The sequence below is a fragment of the Schistocerca serialis genome, chromosome 7 (assembly GCF_023864345.2).
Source record: "Schistocerca serialis cubense isolate TAMUIC-IGC-003099 chromosome 7, iqSchSeri2.2, whole genome shotgun sequence".
Classification (NCBI taxonomy): Eukaryota; Metazoa; Arthropoda; class Insecta; order Orthoptera; family Acrididae; genus Schistocerca; species Schistocerca serialis.
This window is the reverse complement of record NC_064644.1, coordinates 196994476-197022292: the sequence shown is the minus strand read 5'-3', so window position 1 is coordinate 197022292 and position 27817 is coordinate 196994476.

The following is a 27817-nucleotide window of genomic DNA, read 5'->3' as shown; positions in this document are numbered from 1 at the left end:
TTGGGAGTTGGTGGGTGACTGGAGAGATAAAGCATGGGAAATCTGTTTTGTACAAGGTTGGGAGAGTAACTATGGTCTTCGGAGGCCTCAGTGAGACCCTTGGTATATTTTGTGAGTATTTACAACGTTAATGAAGTTGTTTTTCCTAATGATATTCACATTGAAGAATATGACTGTGGCATATGTGCCTTCGGACGCTCCTGGTGGTGTTTTGTATTTTTATGGTTTGAACATTTTTGTGATAGATATCACCCTGCGGAATGTACTGGTGCTCTTGAAGTATAAAGGTAAAAATGAAACTTAAAATTGATGTAATAGAATTTATATGTTTTTCATTATCAGTTACTGTTAGTTACATAAGTAGAGGTGTTGAGTTGCAGACAGGCATAACAAAAAGACTGCTAAACAAGCAAGCTTTCAGCCAAAAGGCCTTCTTCTGAATTAGGCAACACACATTCACACGAACTCAGCAATTTTTATAATATTTGAAATTATTATTTAATTTGTAAATAATTCCATTTTATTTCTTAATGTCACAAAAATGTTAGTATCATTGATCTCACTTACTTCTGCTACAGGAAAAGGAAAAAATGACACCGAAAGATTGGGTTTGGACATGGAACACAAAATTCGAACCTGTGCTGTTAGCCACTACATTGCCAACTTTCATGTTATTACACCATGTGTGAGAACTGACACAATAGCACCAAACATTTGACTGTCACTTTCTCGGAAACTATTGAATGTTGGCACCTCAAACAAAATAATTGTACTTATAATTTTAGAAAACAATTATTCATGAGGTAATCAGTCTGTCTTTCAGCTGTTTTTGTGAAGTAGTGGTTGAATTCTGTGCTGTTTTATTTCTACTGAAGAATGATTTTCAATTTATTTCTAAATTAATGTGTGTTAGGTGTTGTTTCCCTGTACAAGTGCTCATATTAATTATTTGTCACATGCATTTGCTTTTATTTGACAATTGTTTGAGGAGGTTATCATTTTGTAGCTTTTTGCTGCACTAACTGCATTTCTAAATAGCTTTTTATATTAAGTAAATTATATCTTAAATTCTTCACTACTGCCTAGATCAGTTTTATTAGTAGAGAGAAAGTCTCCTTTCCTTTGAGATATTCTGATGATTCCTGGGGTGATCCAGTGGGAGAGCTTTCAGTCTCCGTTTATAATTTTAGTTTTTGAGGGGACATGACAATTAAGATAATAACAGGAAATGTCTAGGAATGCTTTGTACTTGTTGTCTACAGTTTGAGTCTCATATATCTTTTGCCAGTTTTCTTTCCACGTATCAGAGATGAAAGTGAGCATATTGTTTTTATTGAACTTCCTCTTCTGTACAGCAACTTTTTTGGGTTGAGGCTTGTTCATGGGCAAGTTAACCTGCATAATTAATGCATTGTGGTCTTAAAATCCTATATTTAAAGAGGATATTGTGCAAGTGGTGTTACTGGCTACTTGGTCCAGACAACTAATAATATGGTTTGCTACCCTAGTCAGAGATTTGATCGTCAGGTCTAATCTGTAGCTGTTCATAAATTTTTTGAATTTTAAGTGTTTAGGGTCTTCTGAGGGAAAATCCAAAATCCACACACATTAAAATACTATAAGATTTTCTTTTACTTAATTTTTCTATTACTAATGCTAGATTTTTGTGGAAGGAGCTGATTGGTCTTTTGGAGTTGATTGGTCTTTGGTGTGACGTCATAAGCGCGTGACTGCGTGTGAGATCGCTCTCTAAGTTTTCATCTATTTTTAGGTTGCAGATATATATTTTAACGGTTTTGTGATAATATTTACTATATAAATGACTTATTAGTGGTTTCTTCATTCACCTCTGCCTTTCTTGTGTTGTGACCTGATATTTGTGAGTGTTTCGTATCGAGCAACTTAACCTCATACCCGTGTTTACATTCCGCGCTGACCAGTTGCAGCTGTAGCGGTGCATCGAAAGCTAAGTACTAATTAATTGTTTGTATATAGTAGTTTATTTAGGAACTTTAGTAGTCTTCAACCGGTGTTCTCGGTGTTTTCCAGTGAAATAACTTCAGAAGAAATTTTTGCGAACTGCTTTCAGTTTCGTTACTGTCATTAGACGTTTGATTTTCTTTCTGTGTTTGTATTTTGTTATATTCTCATTTGTTGTTGATTAATACTGTCAATAATAGTAGTTACTTTCCTTGTAGAGCAAGTTTGTGATTATTGTAGTCAGTTTTTAACATTTTCTTATTGTAGTAGCGGAACTTAGATAAAGTTGTTTTCTTGTTTCAATAACTGTAAAATTTTACCAAGAGTGAGAAGTGTGGGCTTTGCCGTAGGTTCATGAGTAGTGGATTGTGGTGTGAGACTTGTTCGAAGTATTTTCACTGGGGGGAATGCAGTGGGGAAGCCAGTGGGCATTCTGGTGAGATCCTCTCCTGGAACTGCAGGTTATGTAGCAAGAGTAAGTTGATAGAGGAGCAGGAGAGTAAGATCTGTGCACTTCAGGTGTAGTTGAAAAACGCACAGGAGGAGCTAGATAGGATGAGGAGGGAGAAGGGGGTTGGGGAATGGGAGCTGGCTGTTGGCAAGAGATCTGCTAGGAGAAGGAGATTTTCAGATAGTTTTACTATTGGTGTTTGTAATAGATATGACCAACTGTCAGAGTCTAGTGGAGAGGAATCTCTAGTAGCTGTAGATGTAGGAAGAATGCAGCAGACCTCAGCAGTTACGGTGGCTAGGACAGTTGCAAAGTCTAAGAGAAAGAAGAAGGTTCTGCTGTTAGGTAGTTCTCATGGTAGAGGTGTAGGCCAGCAGTTGCAGGAAGTTTTGGGGAGTGAGTACCAGGTCACCAGCATTGTGAAGCCTAATGCAGGATTGGCTCAGGTGACTTTTAACATAGGGTGGTTATGTAGGGATTTTACAAAAGAGGATCAGGTAGTGATTGTGGGTGGGGCTGGTAATAGTATTGATAGGGATGGGGAGTATGACATAGATGGTGACCTGGAAAGGATAGCCACTCAGACTGGCAACAAGAATGTGCATTTCGTGGAACTATTTCAGCGTCACGATCGGCCTCATCTTAATACAGCCGTCAGGCGTAATAACATGAGACTTGGGGGTGCGCTAATGACAGAAGGCATGAGTCACATTTCAGTGGTGTCGGTGGAGTCTTATCAGCAGGACGGGTTTCACTAGACATGGCCTGCGCCTCAACAGGTATGGAAAGGGGAGGTTGGCAAAGCTTATAGGTGACAGCATAGGTGGGGGTGGTGGGATCACTCATGGGAAAATTCCGGTAGTTGTGGGTGTTAGAGCTGTACCTTTTTTAGATTGAAGTCAGCTGACAGGTATTCCTGCTTAAGGGAAGTCTCTCTAACAAAGAAACCACTTTCGGCAAAGCTTAGGTATCCGATTAATGAGGGAATTAGTATATTTCATCAAAACATACAAGGCATTAGAGATAAAGTTAGTGAACTGCTTATAGATGTTGACTCTGAAATTATTGGTATATCTGAACACTTCTTAAATAAGGAGATAGTTCAGAGGCTTCCTTTACCAGGATACAGGTTGGCTGGCAGCTTTTCTAGGAGCTCTTTGCGGTGTGGGGGAGTAGCCATGTATGTGAAAAACGTTATCCCATTTGAGTCAATTGATGTTTCAAAGTACTGCACTGAAAAGGTGTTTGAATGTTGTGCAGGTGTGGTTAAATTTAGTGGAGCTAAACTTCTTACTGTTGTTATTTATAGATCCCCAGACTCCGATTTCACAACATTTTGCTAAAGCTAGAGGAGGTTCTTGGTTCACTTTATAGGAAATATAAAAAGTTAGTTATATGTGGTGACTTCAATATAAATTGTATAAGTGATTGTGCAAGGAAAAGGATGCTGGTAGACCTCCTTAATTCATATAGTCTTATGCAAACCGTATTCTTTCCAATGAGAGTGCAAGGGATCAGTAGAACAACCATAGACAATATTTTTGTTCATTCGTCATTACTAGAAGGGCATTCTGTTAGCAAAATGGTGATTGGCCTTTCAGATCATGATGCACAAATTTTAAGTCTAAAAGATTTTTGTGCTGCAACACATGTTAAATATAGTTACCAACTTTTTAGGAAAGCTGATCCAGTTGCTGTACAGACCTTTGTACACCTTATGAAGGAACAAGAGTGGCAAGATGTCTATATCGCTGATACAGTAGACAATAAATATAATGCTTTTCTCAAGATTTTTCTCGTGCTCTTTGAAAGTTGCTTTCCGTTAGAACGTTCAAAACAGGGTACTAGCACAAACAGGCAGCCTGGGTGGCTGACTAAAGGTATAAGAATATCTTGTAGAACAAAGTGGCAATTATATCAAAACGTTAGAAACAGTCACAATCTAAATGCAGTAGCCCATTACAAACAGTATTGTAAGGTGCTTAAAAAAGTTATTAGGAAGGCAAAAAGTATGTGGTATGCAGATAGAATAGCTAAGTCTCAGGATTAAATTAAAACCATATGGTCAGTCGTAAAGGAAGTGGCTGGTCTGCAGAGACAGGTCGAGGATATAGAATCAGTGCGTAGTGGGAATGTCTGTGTTACTGATAAGTCACATATATGTACAGTATTTAATAATCACTTTCTGAATATAGAAGGTGAACTAAATAGAAACCTAGTCCCAACAGGGAATCATATAGCGCTCGTAGAAAAAAGTGTTCCGAGACTGTTACCTGAAATGCTCTTCCATGATACTGACAAGAGGGAGATTGAGTTAATAATTAAATCACTAAAGACCAAGAACTCTCATGGATATGACGGGGTATCTAACAGAATACTGAAGTATTGTTCCATGTATGTTAGCCCAGTACTTAGCCATATCTGTAACTTTTCCTTTAGGAGTGGTCGGTTTCCTGACCGATTAAAGTACTCGGTAGTGAAGCCACTTTATAAAAAGGGAGACAGGAATAATGTTGATAATTATAGACCTATTTCTATGCCATCGGTGTTTGCTAAAGTTATTGAGAGGGTTGTATATACAAGGTTACTGCAGCATTTAAATTCACATAATTTGCTGTCAAATGTACAGTTTGGTTTTAGAAATGGCTTAACAACTGAAAATGCTATAGTCTCTTTTCTGTGTGAGGTTTTGGACGGATTAAATGAATGGTTGGGAACGTTAGGTGTTTTCTTTGATTTAACGAAGGCTTTTGACTGTGTTGACCACAAAATATTACTGCAGAAGTTGGAACATTATGGAGTAAGGGGAGTAGCTTACAATTTGTTCGCCTCTTACTTTAAGAACAGAAAGCAGAAGGTAATTCTCCGCAATATAGAGAGTGGTAGTGATGTTCAGTCCCAATGGGGCACTGTTAAATGGGGCGTTCCAGAAGGATCGGTGCTGGGGCCACTGCTGTTTCTTATTTATATAAATGATATGCCTTCTAGTATTACAGGTGATTCAAAAATATTTCTGTTTGCTGATGACACCAGCTTGGTAGTGAAGGATCTTGTGTGTAATATTGAAACATTATCAAATAATGTAGTTCATGAAATAAGTTCGTGGCTTGTGGAAAATAATTTGATGCTAAATCACAGTAAGACTCAGTTTTTACAGTTTCTAACTCACAATTCAACAAGAACTGATATTTTAATCAGACAGAATGGGCATGTTATAAGCGAGACGGAACAGTTCAAGTTCCTAAGCATACGGATAGATAGTAAGCTGTTGTGGAAAGCCCATGTTCAGGATCTTGTTCAGAAACTAAATGCCGCTTTATTTACCATTAGAACAGTATCTGAAATAAGTGACATTTCAACACGAAAAGTAGTCTACTTTGCATATTTTCATACGCTTATGTCATATGGTATTATTTTTTGGGGTAATTCTTCTGATTCAAAAAGGGTATTTTTGGCTCAAAAACGGGCTGTTCGAGCTATGTGTGGTGTAAGTTCGAAAACCTCTTGTCGATCCCTATTCAATAGTCTGGGAATTTTGACATTGCCCTCACAGTATATATTTTCTTTAATGTCATTTGTTGTTAGCAATATTAGCTTATTCCCAAGAGTTAGCAGCTTTCACTCAGTTAATACTAGGCAGAAATCAAATCTGCATGTGTAATGCACCTCCTTGACTCTTGTGCAGAAAGGAGTGCAGTATTCTGCTGCATCCATTTTCAATAAGCTACCACAAGAACTCAAAAATCTTAGCAGTAGCCCAAACGCATTTAAGTCTAAACTGAAGAGTTTCCTCATGGCTCACTCCTTCTATTCTGTCGAGGAGCTCCTGGAAGAGCTAAAAAATTAAGCAAATTCCAGTGTTACATTCTTGATTTTCTTTATTTAAACTAACGACGTGTCGCTTGAATATGTTTCTTATATTTCATTTTATCTGTTTCTACAATTTACAACTGAATATGTTTCTTATATTTCATTTTATCTGTTTCTACAATCGTGTTATAATTTCATGTATTGACTTATTCCATGACCATGGAGACTTCTCCTTCATGTGGTCCCACAGAACAATAAATAAGTAAATAAATAAATAAAAAAGGAGCTCATGTTGCCATTAGGCTGTTGTCATAGGGTGATCTGTAAGTTGTTATCATGTAAACATTCAAGTCTGTAAGCTCTACACCTGACAGTTCTATTTCTTTTTCTAAAATATGGAAATTGCATGACCTCTAAAAGTTTTTGTTGAAAAGCGACTCATAATTCTAAATTGTTATTACACAGCACTTTTTATTTTGAAAGACCTCATGAAATGTTCATTAATAGACAATATCTGTACATCTGACAGATCACTTCCCTTTATTTTTTAGACCTTGTACATGCTGACGATGTTTGGCACATTGTGATCATTCACTCACTTTCGAGATTGGTGCTGAATGATTTCATACTTATGAAGTGATCTGAATACCCATTGTGTTTAAATGAGATCAAGGTCATAAATATAATTTTTTGACTTGAGGAAGGTAATTCCACATCTAAATTTCAACTGGTTTTGTATTTCATGTTGCGAACTGTCTGCATTAATAACCACGGGAGCAATAATAGAGAGCTAAACAAAGCATTGTCATATTTGCTCCATGTGTCATGCTCATCTCAAGATCTGAGGTAAGAGTAGCTGATGGTTCAGATTTCACTGAACTACTGATGTGTATCGCTTAAGCTTGTAGGTAGTGGGGAGCCGGCATGGTAATTACGACGCTAAATAATCACTTGCACTCCCTTCACTTACTATGAATACTATTATTCTCACAGCATATACATAATGCGTGCAGCATAGAGCATGAACTACAGAAAACTGATCTGGCAAAGATACAGTTTGTTGTTCTTGCTGTGGTAGGGCAGCAGTATAATTGGGGGAGAGTAGAGCCAGTAGTTCTATGTCCCCCCCCCCCCCCCAAGCTTTTTTGTTCTCTCTCTCTCACTCTCACTACCCTCCTCCTCCTACTCCCCCCCCCCCTCCCCCCCCTCCCCCCCTCCCCCCCCTCCCCTACCCTCCCCCCCCCCCCCCCCCCCCACACACACACACACACCTCTCTCTCTCTAAATACCCAGAATGGACTTCTGTAACAAAATGCTAAGAAAACGTTTGCACTGCACTAACTGAACCAGCCTATTTTTGTTTTTAATGGGCAACATTCTTCACCGAGCGAGGTGGCGCAGTGGTTAGACACTGGACTCGCATTCGGGAGGACGACGGTTCAATCCCGCATCTGGCCATCCTGATTTAGGTTTTCCGTGATTTCCCTAAATCACTCGAGGTAAATCCCGGGATGGTTCCTCTGAAAGGGCACGGCCGACTTCCTTCCTCATCCTTCCCTAATTCGATGAGACCGATGACCACGCTGTCTGGTCTCCTTACCCAAACAACCAAACCAAACCAACCAACATTCTTCTGTAATACAATAAACTTCATTCATAGTTAGTTTGTTATAGTTACTATTATTATTGGTATTTGTTTGCTCACAAGAGCTTTTCCATCTCTATTGGGTGCTGATGCACACAACCAGTGAATCTGGAACAATGGAGCATTGGGTGTTTTGCCACGCAGAATGCAGAACATGTGACATTAGAAAGTATCAGGAGACAATGTGGCTTAAAAACCAAATGCACTTGTGGCTCCCCTCTGAGCACCCATATAAGATGATCATGATAAACATTTTGCTACACAGCCATCCCTAGCAAGCCATGAATTGGGAGCATCACTGCAAATTTTTGGCAACCCTGTGATAGTACACGTACTTTCACATGTGGTCCTGAATTGTTCTGCTAAGTTCACTTGGTGGAATACCCTTTCCATTTCAGTGACTTGTGTAATTCTCTTGTAAGATCAGACACAGATACAAAATTTACTTTTTGAACTCCAACAATGCTGTACTTCAAGTAAGTAATAATTATTCTTATATGGCATTATGAGGCTGAGTGACAAATTCTGGGATGAGAGACCCCGCTCCCAGCAGTGTCTCATTATCTCAGTTGTTCCACAACATTATTGTGATGCAAAAGTGGCATGAGTTCTTAGTTCTAATTGTGGTGCAGACCAGTGTGCTCAAGGGTATTATTTTTTGTTTTGCTTAATGCAGTTGCAAATTGCTAGGAGAATTTCTTTAACAAAATCTGAAGAAAAGTTTTATACATTAAATCCTCTCACAGGTTTGATTTAGTAAGCTGCATTGATGATCGTAGGTGTCTGCTTTGTTAATACAAAGCTTCTTCGCTATACAAATGTTTCTGAAGAACTTCAGCTCAGCCATCAACCATACCAATTTGAGTTTTGTTCGTCATGTAGGTCCTATGTGTCAGGGGAACAGTTAAGAACTGTATATAGTTCCTCTGTGCTAATTCAGTGAAGCAGCACTTAGGCACCCCTGTAAATGTTTGCTGATACCAAGATTAGCAACTTCTTTCCACTCTGGATGGCCTCAGAAATTGACATTTTTGTTAGTTTCAATCTAATTGAATACCTTAAACATCACATTCAATTAGCACTAAGTTCTCCGTGAATCTTTCTGTGGATCTCAAAATGCACAGTGTGCCAGCATTGCCGTAGCATATGCACTGCAAGGTATTCATTGCATGCATTTATCCTAAGAAATCAAATCATGTCAGTAGAACACACAATACCATAGTTAGTGACTGTGGCTTGATAGAAACATATGAATTTCTGGCGAAAAGTTGCATGAAGAATCGCTTCTCAAAGTGAAACAAATAAGGTACAAAGCATTAAGAATAACATTGAACAATGTAATAAGGTATTTAGATTGGATCGAAAACTATAAAATTAATTTGGAGCCATACTCATGTCTTGTGTATTAGTACAATACAGTATGGATCATATAAAAATGTGCCTCCATTGGCATTGGGCATGAAGTGCAAATCATAGACATTTTTGTGGCACATCACTCAACAACAGTAAAGCATTTTATACTTTCCAAAGTGATTAGTGGTAGCAGACACATTCGACGAAGTTTGATGGAGCACAGCACCATCACAGCAGCTACTGCCGGATGCCACAAGTGGTCCCCAGAGAGCTCTGAAGCATGTGACATTCAGAAGCAAACAGTGTAATGTTACTGGACAGAACTGTTATTAGTGGTACATTAGATAGTGAAATACATTGCAGATGTGCTTCCATTCAGCATTCAGACAAAATATGGTATAAAAATTCAGGGAGCAAATGGTTTCAATCACAAGATGTTGCATTTAGACAATTTGCCATTTACTGCTAGACCATGGGCACAGATGTAGCATAGTAGCTTGAACAGAAGGCAAGACTTTCTCCAGGATGTGCAGACAGCCAGAGTTATTGTATTATCAGCATGGCCAGTTTATTTGTCTCATGTCGTGATCGGCACGGACTTAGACTCTGCAGCAGGTGACCACCAGTCAAATTTCATGTCAAAAAGTGTACACATTGAAAATCTAAATTTTTTTTTTTTTTGTCTTTCAAGTGATGTTCAATTTCTGTTTGACTTTTGGCTGGCAACTCTCAGTTGTTCTCACACAGTGGATCTACCTTTAGAATAACCATTTTATTAGTATTGATGTGATATACCAATCTTTGTTTCAGATTTGTTCCAAGGGTATGGCTGCCAGCGGAAACCACCTCCTCATCCATTCTATCACACAACGTCTCTTGATTATGGTTGGCATGCTCCTTCAATCCATACAGTACCCACCTCTTTTTTCCCAAATAACCGAAAATTCACTAGAGTCCAGGGGCAAGGTGGCATGTACAGAAATTACTCTTTGAATACAGCTGTTGGGTGAATAATTATATTACTCACACCTTTGTGAAGTATACATTCAATTTGTAGACTTCATTGCACTTTGTGTATGTCACATTTTTCACATTACAAATAAATATTTGAAACTCATTTTTGCCTTTTTACTCTGCTTCCTTGCGCATGTAAATTGGTAATCTATATTAAAGTATATTAAAGATTGTGTTATGTTTAATTGGGCAGATTATACACACCTTCACTGCAACATTGTCCCAGTTACTTGTTTGTGTCAATGAATTGGATTCAGCCAACCCAGTCAACTTTATAATAACATATGGGGTATAAGCAGGTACTATAATACCAAATAATACACCCATTACTAAAAAAACTGATTTATTGTACTTGATGGCACAATGTATACAGCACAAAGACAAAGAAAAGGGTGCCAAGACGTGGGTCTCTGCTTGACGCTCCAAAGAACATAGCAAAGAGAAATCAAACCTTCATAGCTGGTGAAGGTCGATGTTTAACTACTTCTGTGAACGTTGCCACACAGTCACCCCCCCCCCCCCCCCTTGCAATACTGAGTACTCATTGGTGGGCAATGGCAGCGGGCCGACAGGCAGATGCGTGATTGGTAACTCCTTGGCATCGTCTGGGATCGGCGGCGATGGCTGTGCTCGCAGCTCGAGGGGGGGCCACTGGACGGTGTAGTCCTCGAATCTCTGAGTAGGTGGCAAAGGCGTCGGCCGGCCCTGGAGTGTGGGTGTGGTGAGGAGATCTGTGACGCACACAGCACACGCAGGAACACGAACCCGTTAGGGCACACGAATGCTCTGACAGCGTCAATGGATGTGGAGGGCGGGAATCGTCGCACTGCTGAAGTGGCTGGTGTGGAAGTAGGGGGCGACGCACTCGGTTTTACCAAAAGTATGTAAGCAGAATCACCTCGGATGGTGATAGAGAGGTTCGTGACATCCTCCGGGGAAATGTCTGCCCACAGTTTAATCGTGCGGGTCTCCGGTGGAAGGCCCTGGTCAGTTCTGGGTCGGGGTGCTGAGAAGCCTCTGAATGGGGAACCGGAAGGGTCAGGGGTTTGTGCCGACCCGGCGATGGGGCCACAGGACTGTGGGGATAATATGTGCTTGGTTGGGAGTACCTGGATGTTCCCAGTGTGGGGGAAGAGGTCTGAGAGTGGGGGGTAAAGAGCTTGACGGAGAGCTGTTGGTGTCACTGGACTCGGCTTGGGATGAATTGGACAGTGAAGGTCAGGACGAGAAACCTCTGAAGGGTGAGCCGGGAGTGCTGCAAGTTGCAGGGGGCCTAGAAGTGGGAGCGGCTGGGGGCGAAATAAGGGAGCTCGATTGTGAGCTGTGAACGTGATTAGAGGAATTTGAATCCTTGACAGGAGGGGGCGGGGATGTCGGCTGGTTGTACCCGGTGAAGTGATCCAGTGATTGGGTTGCCTTTGACCTCGATGTCTACCGTCTGGTCTGTGCATTTAATAATTTTGTGTGGGCCAGTATAGGGAGGCTTTAGGGGAGTCCACACTGTGCCGTTGCAGAGCATTACGTGTGTGCAGGTTTCCAATGTTCGTGGGATGTATGTGTGCGGGGAAGTGTGGCTGGAGATGGGGTGTAGGAGTTTAGAGCAATGCAATTAGACGCGTTCGAGTAAGGTGGGTAGCTCGGAGAGAATGGGTTCAGGTGAGGGATTGACCAGTTCACCAGGTAAGACGAGTGTCTGTCCATACACAAACTCGGCAGTTGTGCCCTTCAAGTCTTCTTTGTAGGTGGCGCAGAGGCCAAGCAGTATGAATGAATGGCAGTGCCTCTGTCCATAGGTTTCTGTGGCATCAAATCACCATCTTTAGCGTCCTGTGCCATTGCTCAACTAATCCATTGGATTTGGGGTGGTAGGCTGTAGTGTGAACACAGGCAACACCGCAAAGAGGGCAGAGCAAGTTGAACAATGTGGACTTGAACTGGCGACCTTGGTTGGTGGTGACGGTTGCAGGGGAACCAAAACAAGTGATCCACATGGAGAAGAATTCTCGTGCTACAGTCTCTGCGGTAATGTTTGGCAGGGGTGCTGCTTCCACCCACCGTGTCGTCCTGTCAATTACTGAAAGGATATACCTGTAGCCCTTGGAGGGGGGAGGGGGGGGGGGGGGGGGGGGGAGTGGGCCCACTAAGTCTGTGTGGACATATTGAAAAACCGGATTGTGGGTGTAGGGAAACTATGCAGTGGGGATATGGTGTGGCATGATATTTTGTTCTGTTGGCATGGTGTACAGTTGCGGGCCCACTTTGGCAGTTACGCTTCATGTTGTGCCAAACAAAATGTTCCATCACGAGTCTTGTGGATGCGCAGATGCCAGGGTGTGCTAAATTGTGGAGCTTGAGAAACACTTCGCACTGTAAAGCACGCGGGATGAATGGTCATAGGGTCCTGGTGGATTCGTTGCACCACATCTCGCCAACTACACCCGGGTAAGTAGTGCGTACTGGTTTGAGTGACGAGTTTTGGTCGGAAATCAGTGTCAAAAGTTCGTCATCCGCTGCTTGCAAGGTAGTGAGGTTTGGTATACCAAAAAGTGACGTCACCGCGTCCACTCATGATAGGAAGTCTGCGACGACATTGTCGGCGCCCCTGATATACTGCACGTCAGTGGTAAACTGTGATATGAAGTCGAAATATTGAAAACGGCGTGGGGGCGGGTCTTTCGAGGGGTTCTGTATGGTAGCAGCTAAAGGTTTGTGGTCCGTGAGTACGTAGAGTCCTTGGCTCTTGATCTCTGGACGAAAATGTTTTATGTCCTCGTAGACCGCTAGTAGTTCACGATCGAAGGCGGAGTACTTCTTCTGCGCGCTGTTCAATTTCTTCGAGAAGAAAGTCAGTGGGGAGGTAGAGTCGCCGACCGTTTGGCTCAGGACGGCGCCTACTGTGTTTTCACTAGCGTGTGTAGTTATGAATAGTTCTGCCTCCAGATGAGGGTGTGCTATGGTAACCGCTGAGGCCAAAAGTTTTTTTAATTTCTCGAAAGCAGAGTTCATTTCTTCTGTCCAATGGACGGGTCATGCGCTTGAAGTTAACCGCCCTGTGAGTGCATCCATAAGCGGAGCCTGGACTTCTGCCGCAGCAGGTAGGTGCTTCCTGTAATAGTTTATTGTTCCTAAGAAGCGGCACAATTCCTTGTAAGTAGTCGGGCGTTGCATCTCTGCTTTATCGGGGGGGAGGGGGGGGGGGGGGTATGCCTGCTGATGACACCACGAACCGTAGGAAGTCAACGGAGGTCCGGTGTAACTGCAGCTTCTTATTGTTTGTTTCGATACCTGCTGCCTGCAAGGTATTGAGTACAGTTTGTACATGGGTCTTGTTGTCCTCTAGTGAAGGGCTGAACACGAGGATGTCGTCTAAATAGGCAAAACAGAAATCGAGGTGAAAGAGAACCACATTTATGAATTTCTGCCAAGTCTGGGCTGCGTTACGCAGGCCAAAAGGCATGTAACGGAACGGTATCCAAAGAGGTCAAAAGGTGTAGTAATGGCTGTCTTTTCAATGTCTTCGGGTGCCATAGGTATCTGATGATATGCACGTTTGCAGTTGATGACCGAAAAATAACTACAGCCAGACAAGGTGTGTGTAAAATCGGCTATGTTGGGTACAGAGTACTTGTCAAGAATAGTGCGGGTGTTGAGTGGTCTGTAGTCTCCGCACATTCTCTTGCTTCCGTCTTTCTTATCTACGAAATGTATCAGTGTAGACCATGTGCTGGAGGAGGGCACCAGGACTTTGGCTTGTAAAATCTCAGTAATTTGCTCCTTCGTGGTCTGCATGAGTTCAGGTTTTAAGTGTCTAGTTCTACAAGAGATTGGAGGTCCGTCAGTTAGGCGCAGTTTGTGGACGGTTCCGTTTGTAATGACCAAGACTGTTGGGTCGATGCGTGCAGCTGCGTACTTGTGAGCACTCGTGTGTTGTGCAGCAGCCTATTGGAATGGCGCGAGGTCAATGCGCACGGTGTGGTGTGGTTCGGCAGGTCTGAAGTATTCCAAGGGTGCTGTTCGATTATCTTCGGGTCAGCTGTTTGTGTCCTTGGTTGGTTGGTTGTTTCGGGGAAGGAGACCTGACAGCGAGGTCATCGGTCTCATCGGATTAGGGAAGGACGGGGAAGGAAGTCGGCCGTGCCCTTTGAAAGGAACCATCCCGGCATGTTTGTGTCCTTGCTGACGTAGTGTGCTGCGTGGCCATAATCTGAGTTGGTGGCGCGACGGGCGTTTCTAGGGACATGTCTGCCGCACAGGGGTGACAAACGCTTCCGTAGTCGGCGAAAAAAGTGCAGTACGCTTGCGTGTAATGGCGGCCTTATCTTTACTTAGCACAGGAGGCGTCGCTAGAGGTGAGGTAGTAGGAGCCTCAACCGCGGTGTTGGAAACTGGTGCTAGTGGTGACGTAACGACTGCCTTGCGTGAGACATCCGTTTGTGCACGCGGTTATCATGGTAACAGCTGAATGTTTACAAACATCCTTGTCTGTGGGTTGCAGTTGTGCGGAGTCTGCCGAGGGAAGATTGGCACTGTGTGTGGGTGGAGAATCGCTGTTTGCGCACTGAATCGAGGCACTGCTACTAACCTTAGTATCGTGCTCTGTGATGCATTGCTATCGCGTCTCGATGTGGTGTCTGGCTGCCGTAAGTTCAAGCATGACCTTTTCCATGCGACGTTTGATCTCGTGCTGTTCCTGTTGTAAACGTGTCCTCTCGTCTGTCTCGGCGAACCGTTTGTCACTATTTTGTTGTAAAGTGGTTGAGAGCGAGTCACAAAATCTTATTAGGTGGAGGTACAAACTCAAGTCTGTATCACACGCACTCGCAGTGGCGCACTGGAAATGTTCGCCTGAGGGTTCGTGAGAAACAGTATTGCGCCCTATGTTAGGCAAAAGTACGTAGTGTTTAAGAAAGTCAATGCCCATAATCGGTTCTGGAATGTCTCCCAGCAGAAAAGTCCACTTAAGCATGCACTTGGGGGAAAGGTGTACGGAAAATGACATCAAAACTACACACTTTAGGCGCATAGCGTTGACCGCTCGTAACTGTGTACGGTGTGGTCAGATGTTTGTTGGTTTCATCGACAGTGGTAGCAAAGACACATCCACACTCGTGTCGATGAGGAAACGAATGCCTGTTACACAGTCTTTGATGTACATGCCAATGCACTTAGGGAGCAGCTGCTCTACTGAGTGGAGGGACAGCTGGCACCTGGCTTTTTCATTGCAGGTGGCAGCGCCTAGACCGACCTGGGCAGTGCATTTGGGTGGAAGCAAGGAGGGCTGCATCTCTTAGTGCCCGATCCGAACTTGACATGGTAGTAGCAGAATGGGTAGTGTTGTGGGTGCTCTTGGGGCTCTGGATCATCAGAAGTGTTGAGACTAGGGGGAAGGGGCGGAGGTGGTGTAATCGCTGCTGTTTGTGCGGCTTGTAGCTGGTTTGGCTGGCCCAGTGAGTTGTGCCCAGTGTCTAATCCATATCGACATGAGGGTGTCATTGGGTATGGCCCGTTCGTTGACGAGGAGTCGTAAGCTTCGCCACCACAGCTGTGATGGAGTTTTGTCACCGAGGTGCTCCTCGTAGATGAGGTTCTGAACCTTTTCTGTTGACGTCTGGGTGACGAGTTCCAATATTATCTCCTTCGCTGTTGTGTATTTGTCTACCTGTGGGGGTGTGCTTACTAAATCATGGATTAGGTCTACACGGTCATGGAGGTTGGTCAGCAGACAGATGAATGTTGAGTCATCATTGAGCGAATAGTACTGAAAAGTTTGTTCTGCCAGAGCAAACCAGAATTCGGGGTGCTCTAGTGTGAATGCTGGTAGTTTTGGTAGCCTCTCGGGTGGCGGCAGTTTGGAAGCGGCCGATAGGTTAGGTGCGGGCGCGGATGTCAGGTCCCATGTGGGGGAGGTTGCTGTATCTTCGAGCCTTCGCGGCGCGGCCGGCGTGCTCAGTGGCACTGTAAAAACGGGCAGTTGGGCAGTAGGGTCACTCAGTGCAACGAAGCAGTCAACCTTGGTACAACACGTGTTGTGGTACATGGCTGAGCATTTGGCCAGCGTTCACAATTGATGTTATCTGATCCCCTGGTGGAATAGTTCACTGTGCTCGACTGGAGTGGTGCGGTACTACGTGACCAGGGTGCATTGTTTACAGTGTTCACGTGGCGCTTATAAAAAGAGGTTCCATGAACTGGTACGAAAAAGTCCTGAGGTACATTCACTGGCGAAGGTATGGTAGCACTCACATTATTAGAGTAACTGCCTGACAAGTCAACATAGGCGTTCGTGAACTGTACAACTTGTTGCTGTGCCATGTTCGTGCAAGGATACTGTTGAAGTCTATACGGGACAGAAGCCGGTCCATCTACGGAATTAACGCTGTCTGCTTGCATACTGTAATTAATGTTTCGTTGCACTACTGTAGATGTAGGAGATGCGAAGGGGTTGTTCCGCTGGTGGGATTCATATTTCGGCGTAACGTGGGGGAAGCATGGCGTCACAAAACCAGAGTCACTCAGATTGTTCTCTAGGTTATGTACTCGAAGTGGTGTGGAAGAAGGTTCCGGCAATGTACCATGAGCTGATTTCACTGTAGTAGGATGTTGGAAATCCAGCGGGTTAAACACGCTTTCTTCATTGTGCTGGTCGACACTGAATTCCAGGTGTGTGTTGCCTGTGGTCATGGTCTCCGTGATGCTGTTGAGTCGATGGATGTAAATAGCATTTTTCGCGACGTGGTAGTCCCGAACACTTAACTCGTGCGAAACGGTGGAATAACAAACTCGGGGTCACCAATATGAGGTATAAGTAGGTACTATAATACCGAATAATACACCCATTACTAAAAAAACTGATTTATTGTACTTGATGGCACAATGTATACAGCACAAAGACAAAGAAAAGGGTGCCAAGACGTGGGTCTCTGCTTGACGCTCCAAAGAACATAGCAAAGAGAAATCAAACCTTCATAGCTGGTGAAGGTCGATGTTTAACTACTTCTGTGAACGTTGCCACACAATCACCCCCCCCCCCCCCCCCCCCTTGCAATATTGAGTACTCATTGGTGGGCAATGGCAGCGGGCCGACAGGCAGATGCGTGATTGGTAACTCCTTGGCATCGTCTGGGATCGGCGGCGATGGCTGTGCTCGCAGCTCGAGGGGGGGCCACTGGACGGTGTAGTCCTCGAATCTCTGAGTAGGTGGCAAAGGCGTCGGCCGGCCCTGGAGTGTGGGTGTGGTGAGGAGATCTGTGACGCACACAGCACACGCAGGAACACGAACCCGTTAGGGCACACGAATGCTCTGACAGCGTCAATGGATGTGGAGGGCGGGAATCGTCGCACTGCTGAAGTGGCTGGTGTGGAAGTAGGGGGCGATGCACTCGGTTTTACCAAAAGTATGTAAGCAGAATCACCTCGGATGGTGATAGAGAGGTTCGTGACATCCTCCGGGGAAATGGCAAAGAGAAACCAAACCTTCATAGCTGGTGACGGTCAATGTTTAACTACTTCTGTGAACGTTGCCACTAACACAAATATGTTTCATTTTGATTCTCTGAGTGTTTTGTAAGCACTGATTCTGCAAGTCACCCCAGTTTGGCACTGGTGTGTCACAATGCTGTAATCTAAGGGTAGTGCATTAAATTACGTATAGTTTGGGCAGTACTGTAATGAGATTTCATAATAAGCTAACTTTTATCTGCAAAGAAATTGTCTGAATATTTGGAAAAAATCCTTTCTTATGAGTTTAATGAAATTCATGTATACCATTGTACCATGTGCACAATTGCCACTCACAAAGCAGTATACACAAACTAAGCAATTCCAAAATAGAAAATTTTGGACTCAGCAATTTCAGCATAAAGTACATAACAAAGAAGATCAAAATGCCACTTGTCTCGCTGCCTAACGTAAGTACTAGATAAAGTATAGATTACTACTCACCATACAATGGAGATACTTAGTCACAGATAGGCACAACAAAAAGATTGTCAGACAAGTAAGTTTTCAACCAAAAAGGCCTTCATTGGAATCTTACTTGTATGACAGTCTTTTTGTTGTACCTATCTGTGACTCAGCATCTCTGCTATATGGTGAGTAGCAACTATCTTTTTCATAATATTGTCATTATTCCAACCTGGATTTTCCATTGTTTGGGAGTGTTAGATAAGGAATTTTCCCAGGACGTCATTAGCTCACAGTTACATTACCTGTGTTCAAAAAAGGTAATTGAAACTTTCTAAATAACAGCAGAGCCATTTCAGTAGTACCAACCACATCTAAGATAGAAAATTGTATGCATAAGTAGATATATGGCTATTTGAAAGCAACAAAATTTTAAATGAACAGCAGCTTGCATTTAGGTCTCACCTTTCAACTGTGCAAGTAATTAAAGCTTTGCTGAATGATGTTTGTGAAGGATTTGAAAAAGGCTATTTATATCTGGAGCATTTATTGATTCAAACAAAATCTGACATAATCACCAAAAAGTTAGACTATTATGGCGTAGAAGATAAATCACTCAGTTTTTTCATATCTTATTTAAGCAGTAGGTTACAGTTTGTATATGCAAATAAGCAGAGATTAGGAATACTTCCATTAAAAAGAGGAACACCTTAAGGCCCTGTCCTTGGGCCTGTCCCATTTATTGCCTACATTAATGACTTTTTGAATTATATGCCATATGTCATGTAAGAATATATAATACGCTGGTGACGTGACAGTAATGACCACAGGTGAGAATTTACACTGTTCTAGCAAAACTACTTGAACTATCCATAAATCAAAACCTCTCTTTGGAAGAACATATTAATTATCTGTGCAGCAAACTAGTTCATGTACTTTTTCATTGTACAAATTAAGGAGCAGTGTAAGCAAACAGTTGTTGCTCCACTCATACTTTGCTCTCTTTCATTCCCATGTGCAGTACGGAATATTGCTCTGGGGCAATTCCCAGAAGCTGAATGTATTTTCAGGTGGTAGAAGAAGACAATCTGAATCAGATTACCACCCAGAGTATCCTGCAGAAACCACTTCAAATGTCTTGTCGTAATGACAGTACCTAGTTTGTATGTATATAACTATTTAATATACGTAAGAAAAAAAATCAGGAAAAATTTATCACGATTTGTTGGATTTGCCTTCCTCAATAGTCCATAATGTTTGTGAATACTTGAGCATAAAATTTTTCGATAAGTTACCATTCACAAGCCTTTATATCAGCCATATGATCGTTGTGTCACAGCAGGAAACATTGCAAGAATTCTTGGCAATTTTCACCAAGGTGTAGTTTTTATCTATGCTACATCAGGACATGGCATGAATGTTTGGGCAAGCATGGGAATAACTTGTAGTGACTTGGTTGTGCCACCACTGCCTCAGATGCCTGGTCTCATCATTTCTCTTAATTTTTGTCAGATGTATGGTCATAGTTTCCATTACAAATTCTCCAACTGATATTTTACATTTGAAAATGACGACGTAGTTCATTCAAACTGGTAATGTAACCTTTTCTTTTTAAAGAAAAATATATGTACTGTGACAATGGCTTCACTATTTTAGTGTCAAATAAACATTATAATATATGTTTTTCCTAAGTAATAAAGAAAATCTTTTAGTTCTTAAATAAGCTAATTGTTTTCAGTGTTATTTTCTGGCTCCTCCCACCAGAGTCCTCCCTCAGGCATGGGTGTGTGTGTTGTTCTTAGAATAAGTTGGTTTAAGTAGTGTGTAAGTCTAGGGAACCATGACCTTAGCAGTTTGGTCCCATAGGAACTCACACACATTTGAACATTTGGTATTTTCTGTGTATCTCCTGTGCTAAACAAGGGCGTGTATGCCCTGTCAGTACCAATCCTTGTCTTGGTGGCAGAACCAGTGCTCCACTGTGTGAATCACCTTCTCATCATCCTCAAAATGTCTTCCATAAATGGCATCCTTTAATGGCCTCACAAATGGAAGTCTGATGGGGCTAGGATGTCTACTGCTGCAAATCATGGAGCTCCGCCGAACTGCCTTCAGATGACCTCATCCTCAGTGCCCAGTGGCTAACTGTACTTCTGTCGACAGCAGATGCTCCGTAGACTTTGTACAACCATTTTTGAATATTCCCCTCAGTTTCTTTCTCTGAAGTGAGAAATTCAATGATGGCCCATTGCTTGTAATGTACATTATCTACAGATGCCATTTTGAAACTGTCCTGCAGCTACGCTATCTGTCAGAAGCAACAGAAACTTGGCGCACTCACTCAGGAGACTTCAAATAATACAAGCATAATGTTTCACATTCGTAGCATGGTTTTCGGTTGGGGGAATGTGGTACATTACTTTCAGGGCAACCCTCGTAGATGAGGTATTGAGTCATCTCAAGTATAACAAAAAGATTGCCATACATTTGACCTTTCAGCCAAAAGGCTTTCTTTTAAAGTAGAAAATTCTCGCATATTCACGCAAGCACAACTCACACACACCTGACCGCTACCTCTGTCTCTGGCTACTGAGGCTGACTGTGAGCCCTGCGCCCAATGAGGGAAGCAATCCATGCGTGGTGGGGGTAAAGAGGTGGTTGGGGCTGGGAGAGGAAGAGACAGCAGGGCAGGGGTGCAGGATGGATTAGTGCTGCTTGTGAGAGCATGCAAGAATTTGATGGGGACAGGGTAGGGTTGCTAGGTGCAAGGTGCATTCAAGAGGTTTGAGAATTGGGGAAAGGGAGGGGGGAGTAAAGCAGAGGAAAAAGACTAGTGAGTGTGGTGATGGAATAGAAGGCTATGTAGTGTTGGAGTGGGAGCAGGGAAGGGAAGAGGTGGATTTAGTGAATGTTGAACCCAGCGGGGGTTACAGGAATGTGGGATATATTGCAGTGAGAGTTCCCACCTGTGCAGTTCAGAAAAGCTGGTCTTGACAGGAAAGATCAGGCACAGCCTGTGAAGCAGTCTTTGAAGTGAAGCATGTTGTGTTCGGCAGCACATTCAGTAATTGGGTGCTCCAGCTGTCTCTGGCCTACAGTTTGTTGGTGGCCATTCTTGCAGACAGACAGCGTGTTGGTTGTCATGCCCACATAGAATGCAGCATAGTGGTTGCAGCTTAGTTTGTAGGTCACATTACTGACTTCACGGTAGCCCTACTTTTGATGGGATAGGTTATGCCATTGACAGGACTGGGTAGGGACAAGTGGGAAGATGTAAGGGATAATCTTGCATCTTGGTCTATTACAGTGATATGAGTCATGAGACAAGGGGTTAGGAACAGGGTGGAGTAGGGATGGAAATGGACACTGTAGTTTTGGTGAGCAGTGGAATATCGCTGTGGGATGGGTAGGAAGGATAGAGAGTAGGATATTCTACATTTCAGGGAATGATGAGAGGTTGTCAAAACACTGGCAGAGAATGTCACTCATTTGCTCCAGTCTTCAGTGGTACTGACAACGAGAGGTCCCCAGCAGTGGGACCAACTTTTTGAAACCATCTATGTAGAGATATAGTTTAAGATTCCAGGTATCAAACCCTACAGCTATTCGCTCTGTTAGGCCCTGGTTTGCGAGTAATCTACGGAAATAAATGCAGAATTTTATGTGACACTCAATAGCTTTAAAAGAGAAGGTTAATGTAGACTGGTTGCGTGGTGTAAGGTCTTCACCTGCTTAAAGTCGTTGGTTCGAATCCCATCAAGTGACTTAATTTTTTTTATTTTTAAATCTTTACTAAAAAGGACTTTGATCATTATTTTTATTCAATTGATTGTTTTAAATGTAATTTTTTTCTATTCCTTTGTCACATTTTCCACTTGGACATTTGTGAATGTGAATTTAATTCTATTTAGCTATTACAATATTTAAATATTCGAAAAATTCTGATCTATTGGTTAAAAAACAAAATTTCCATTTATATTGACTGTGAAATAGTGTCAAAAATGTATTTTTCATTACAAGATGTACATTTTTTATGGTTATCATTGTACAAACATTTAAAACACAGCCTAAATTCCTATTGCACTATGGACAAAGTAAAGGAGATGAAGATTTAAATGAAAGAAGGGATTATAAGTTAAACAAAATTCAAGGAAAATGAGGAACAGAAATAATTACTCCAATAACATGGATGAAAAAAATAGGGTAATAAAACAAAAGAAATTAAATCAAAAATAATACATAAAATTAATTAAAATCAAATGAACATAGATTTCAAGTGGAAAAAGAATGATAGGGAGAAAAATGAGAGCAAATGAAGAAGCTGATATGATGATTAAAATGATATGCCAGAGGAACAAAAAAATAAATAAAATTATATTTAAACCAATTAATTGAATAATGATAATGATCAAAGAAATTTTGATGTTGTTGTTGTTGTTGTTGTTGTTGTCTTCAGTCCTGAGACTGGTTTGATGCAGCTCTCCATGCTACTCTATCCTGTGCAAGCTCCTTCATCTCCCAGTACATACTGCAACCTACATCCTTCTGAATCTGCTTAGTGTATTCATCTCTTGGTCTCCCTCTACTATTTTTACCCTCCACACTGACCTCCAATGCTAAATTTGTGATCCCTTGATGCCTCAGAACATGTCCTACCAACCGGTCCTTTCTTCTTGTCAAGTTGTGCCACAAACTCCTCCCCAATTCTATTCAATACCTCCTCATTAGTTATGTGATCTACCCATCTAATCTTCTGCATTCTTCTGTAGCTCCACATTTCAAAAGCTTCTATTCTCTTCTTGTCCAAACTATTTATCGTCCATGTTTCACTTCCATACATGGCTGTACTCCATACAAATACTTTCAGAAACGACTTCCTGACAGTTTATACTCGATGTTAACAAATTTCTCTTCTTCAGAAACGCTTTCCTTGCCTTTGCAAGTCTACTTCGACCATCATCAGTTATTTTACTCCCGAAATAGCAAAACTCCTTTACTACTTTAAGTGTCTCATTTCCTAATCTAATTCCCTCATCATCACCCGATTTAATTCGACTACATTTCATTATCATCGTTTTGCTTTTGTTGATGTTCATCTTATATCCTCCTTTCAAGACACTGTCCATTCCGGTCAACTGCTCTTCCAAGTCCTTTGCTGTCTCGGTGAACCTCAATGTTTTTATTTCTTCTCCATGGTCTTTAATACCTACTCTGAATTTTTCTTTTGTTTCCTTTACTGCTTGCCCAATATACAGATTGAGAAATTTTGATAAAAATTTAAAAATAAAAAAATTAAAGTACTTGGTGAGATTCCACCCCATGACGTTATCCATGTCAGGGCCATACCCTATCCATTACGCCACACAATCAGTCAGCAAGAGGATACTAAATTAATGGTATTGAGCACCATGCAAAATTGCTGCTTCATCAATAACTCACAAATGAGAGCCTATCAGAGTGAATAGCTGCAGAGTGTGATAGCTGAGATTTTAACCTACATCACAGTAAAGACGGTTTCAAAAAGTCAATCCCACCGCTGGGGCCCTCTCCTTGTGAATCACGAGGGCAGTGGCCAGACATTAGGAAAGTGATGGTGTTGACCTCCATCTCAAAGATGACTACATCATTACCTCTGTCCATATGAAACGTACCAAGCACCAGCAATACCTCTATTTCGACAGCTACCTTTCTGTACCAGGAAGCTGTAAGGTCCCCATCCCCTTTTTTGTACAGTCCATAGAAGATGGCATAAGAGACATACAATATGACTCCCCCTGCTCTGCCATCCTGGAGTTACAGAGATTAAGACAATTCATCCTTGGACTATCTTAATAAGTTGTCAATATAATAACAAACGTAATTGTTGGTATATTAATAAGTTGTCACATAGAATTTCCTCCTACAGTTTTGCCACAAACCTCTAATCATCGATGTCCCTCGCAGAAGCAGTATCAGTAACATCAGATTCTCTGGAAAGGGCAATTCAGTATCTTGTAATTCCTAAGTGATGAAATGGAAAGCTGTAGTAGTTGAAATACGAGGGTAAGTCAATTACTATCCGCAAAGTAGTTATAAAATTTTATTGCAATCAAATAGGAAACTTACAAGAACATCATTTTTTGACATAGTTTCCTTGTGTTTCAACGCACTTGGTTCATCATTGTACAAGCTTCCTGATGCCCTCATAAAAGGTTGAGCTGCGAGCCAGGAATGCAGCCCGTCTTTCACTGCTTTGTCTAAGGCAAATCAACGACCTCTTAATGCTTGAATGGACCAAACAAGTGATAGTCAGAAGGGGCAAGATTGGGACTATATGGAAGATGATCCAGTACTTCAAATTTGAGTTTCTGGAGTGTTTAGCAGTGTTGGCAGCAGTATGCAGACAGGCATTGTCGTGCAACAACACAACACCTTTTGACAGCAATCCTTGGCATTTGCTTCGAATTGCAGGCTTCAGCCTAGCATAAGCACCTCACTGTAATGTACACTATTTATTGTTGTGCCTCTTTCCCCATAATGTTCCAGTACTGGACCTCGTGCATCCCAAAAACCATAAGCATCAGTTTTCCTGCGAACAGTCGGGTCTTGAACTTTTTCCTGCATGGCGAATTTGGATGTTTCCACTCCATACTCTGCCGTTTACTCTCCGGCTTGTAATGATGGATCCGTGTTTCATCACCAGTAATGATCCTGCCTAAGAAATCGTCCCCTTTGTTACCATAGCAATCCAAATGTTTCTTGCAGATGTCCAAGTGTGTGTGTGTATGCAACTGTGTGAGTTGTTTTGGGACCCATCTTGCACAAACTTTAAAAAACTGAAATCTGTTGTGGCTGATTTCATAGGCAGAACCATGACTAATTTGCAGACAATGTGCCACTTCATCAATAGTTAATCATCTATCTAAGAGAATCATTTCACATGAACACTCAATGGTTTCTTCATTTGTGGCGGTAAATGGTTGTACGGCTCCTGTATCATGCGTATCACTTATGCAACCATTTCCGAATTTTTCAGTCCATTCGTAGGTACTCTGTTGTCACAAAACACTGTTCCCATACTGTACCAAAAGTCTTTGATGAATTTGCCCCTGATATGCCTTCCAATCATAAAAAACGGATTGCTAAACATTGCTCTTCTTTGGTGTAAATAAACAGCGGAGCAGCCATGATTAACAGCACAACAGCGAAAACGAAACTAACCTAGCAACTTGAAAATTGCAAAGATATAACAACAAATAAACAGAGCATGTGTCATCAACGCAAAATGACAGTACTACCAAAAGTGGTGGATGCACTTAAGATGTGCTGATTTATGATGTCACCAGAATCCGATAATAAATGAAACAATATGTTACTTATTTAACTCAAAACTATTTTCTGAAAGCATAGTCTTACGACAGAACTATATAGAAAGGTATCCTATCAGCAATTGCTAACTATGGTGAGCTGCCTATATCTTGAAGTTATATTTGTGAAACTTTGTAGCTGTTCATAAAACTTTGTTATATTAAAAATTATTCATCTATTAAAATGACAACTTTCCTGCATCAAACTATTGTTGTATGGAAGTGTTTATGATCAGTAGGCTTCTCCTAATTTCTGTACTGGAAAAAGAGGTTTCATTAGTAAATATTCATTAAACAAAATTACTTGCAAAATTACGTGCTTCTTGCCAGAATGTCTTTGGTTTCCCTATGTACCATGTACTGGCATAACTGTCTTTCTTGGTAATTTCATTTCAAATTTTTTTAAAACAAAATTGCAATTTTTGATGTATTAAGATCACACTATTATGGTATCATGAATTCAATGTAAACTTTCTAAATAATTCTGAGAGGAAAAGTTAACTAGAAGTGTTATTAAAAGCATGTGACTTAGAATCAGTGATCAATTTCCCTACACGTATAGCTCAAGACAGTAGCACACTAATAGATAATGTATTTGTACAGAAAGCAGATGTAAAACAAACATATGCTTTCCCTGTGGTAAATGGTTTGTCAGACTATGATGCACAACTGATTAACTTACTAAACCTAACAGGGTGGTAAAGTTCAGAAACCATTAAGTAAAAGTGTAAGGTCACTTAACCCTGTATCTATAGAGCGCTTCAAAGAAAGCTTAAGAAATGTTAATTGGGGAGATGTATATAATGAGCCAAATGCTAATGATAAATGCAACATATTTCTTGATAAATTTATATCCCTTTTTGAACATTGTTTCCCAAAGAAAATTACTGAATGTAACACTGCACACTTTACAAAGAAACCTTGGATTACTACAGGTATTAAAGTGTCTTCAGAAAGAAAAAGAAAACTTTATGAGACAGCAAGAACTAGTAAAGATCCAGAAGTACTTTTATGCTTTAAAAATTATTGTAACATACTGAGAAAAGTTTTAAGGAAATCAAGAAATATATGTATATTAGAGAAGAAATTAACAACTCTGCAATAAAATAAAATCAATATGGAATGTTGTTAGAAGAGAGACAGGAAAAGTAAACACTGGGGTAGGTAGTTTTACTATTAAGGAGAACGAGACCATCCTAACCAACAGTACACAAGTAGCTAATGTATTTAACAACTATTTCTTAAGTGTAGGAGAAAAAATTAGTGAGAACAGTTCAAAAGAAAAAGCCAGGTAGTACATGGAAGAGTCTGTTTTGAAAAAAAATTAGTCAGATTAAGTTTCACCTAGAAACCTCTTGTGCAATAAGTAAAATTATTAAATCTTTGAAAAATAAATGTTCTGTTGGAGTAGATGACATCTCTAATAAGATATTAAAACAATGTGGAGAAATTACAGCTGATGTTTTGAGTCACATATGTAATGCATCATTAACTCAAGGTATTTTCCCAGACAGGTTAAAATATGCCATTGTCAGGCTGCTCTACAAAATGAGGAACACCACAGATGTCAATAATTATCAGTCAGTATCCTTGCTTATAGCATTTTCAAAAATCTTCGAGAAATTAATGTACTCAAGAGTGGTTAGCCATCTCAACAGTAATGGGATACTTAGTAAATCACAGTTCGGATTTCAAAAATGCTGTTCCACTGAGACAGCAATACACAGTTTCACTGTCCACATAATAGAGTCTTTAAATAGTAAAATGTCACCAGTAGGAATTTTCTGTGACTTGTCCAAAGCATTTGATTGTGTGAACCATGACATTATGTTACAGAAATTACAGTTCTATGGTATAAATGGAATAGCATATGAGTGGTTTAAGTCATACCTACAGAACAGGAAGAAAAAAGTTTCCTTATATGGGTCAAGTGGTTTAAATAAGTTCGCTGCTTCATCTACCTAGGAAATAGGTGTTCCACAGGGTTCAATCATGGGTCCCCTTCTGTTCTCGATATATGTGAACGACCTCCCTTCCTATCTGAAACAGGAAGCTGAACTGACACTGTTTGTTGATGATACAAGCATCATTATTAATCTGGTAAAAGAAACTCCAATTGAAAATGATGCAAATAAGGTCTTTGGAAAAGTCATTAATTGGTTTTCTGTAAACGGGCTTACTCTAAACTTTGATAAAACACAGTACATCCAATTTTCTGCTGCAAAAAGTACAGTTCCTTCAATAAATATAACATATCAACAGAAGTCAGTAGACACAGTAGAGCATACTAAGTTTTTGGGTCTACACAGAGATGAG